We start from the raw sequence: 1,296 nt of genomic DNA, 5'->3' as shown, positions 1-1,296 counted from the left end.
GCCAGGGAAAGGCAGGCAGATTCAGGGCGGCTCCTCGGGCTCTTGGAGGCCTGCCTGGAGCCGATGAAGCAATCTATACATCTGGGCACCCCCCCAGCAATATATCTGTAAATGGTTTCTACCCAAGTGAGAACGGGAAACGTGTCCACGGATGCCAGCGATGTTATTCCAACTTGTGGCTAGTAAAATATAATAACACGTGTAAGTTGTTTTTATTACCTATCTAGCTTATTAGCTAATAAAATAAGCTCAGTATTAAAAATTTTAACTGAAGTCATTTATCGCACCCAGAATTCAGGGCTTGGGGTTCCTTTACAAGTCACCCAAATCTGTCTCCTTTCCAGCCTTATTACCTATTTAGATTCTCCAGAGAGGGAAAATTCCACGTGCGTGTCCAACGTAAACGAGAGTCCGGTGTCTGGCCGGCGAGGCGGAGGAGGAAGCCGGGGCTGCTGGCGCAGCGTGGGGGGCTGGGGGCGCGGGCGGCAGGGGTGGGGCACAGCTCCCGGGGGCGGGCAGGCAGCCTGCAATCTGAGGCCAGGCGCGTGTTCCAAACCAAGCGAGCCACACTCTCTCTTTGGGGGATCTCTAGACTGGGCAGGGGAGCTCAAGGAGAGAAGAGACCTCTAAATCGGAAACTGTGTCCCTCTAAAACGCTCGGCAACCCAGCTGGACAAGCCGCCCTGGGCCTCGAGGGAGGGCGGGAGGAGGCGTGGGGCCAGGAACAGAGTGGACAGAGCTGGCCTGGGGTGGTCATGTGCTGTGTGTGGGCAGGGCCGACCCCTCACTCCCAAACGGCGCCCAGCCCGGCGGGCCCAGCAACACCAGAGCTCGCCTACCAAGATGCACCGAATTCCTGAGGGCACCTGGACTCAGGGTGCAGAGGCCTGCCCTCCCTCGGGGGCCGCCCTCGCCGGGGCGACCCCGCACCGGCAGAGCTCTGGCCTGGAAACGCCCCTGTGACGGAGCCCTGGGCCACACTCCTCCCGCTGGAGCCACAGCCTGGACCAGCGCTAGCCGAGACCGGGCTCTCGGCCAGGAGGCCACAACGTGAGTGGCAGGGCCCGAGGCGGACAGCAAACCACGAGGACCAGCAGGGGCAGCGACCGCGACGGTGTCCTGGCAGCTGTGTGTGTCCACATTTCCACAGCTGACTCGGCAGCAAAGGGGACCCCCCCCCGCCTCGGGAACCACTGCCCACGGTCCGAGCTCGGGCCGGCGTCACCCCAGCAACAGTGAATAATGGGCCGAGAAACGGCGCACGCTGGCCACAGGGACGAGGCGGGGACAGAGGCC

This window comes from Condylura cristata, unplaced genomic scaffold, assembly GCF_000260355.1.
Source record: "Condylura cristata isolate star-nosed mole 26May11 unplaced genomic scaffold, ConCri1.0 scaffold00011, whole genome shotgun sequence".
NCBI lineage: Eukaryota > Metazoa > Chordata > Mammalia > Eulipotyphla > Talpidae > Condylura > Condylura cristata.
Note: the sequence above shows the minus strand (reverse complement) of the source record.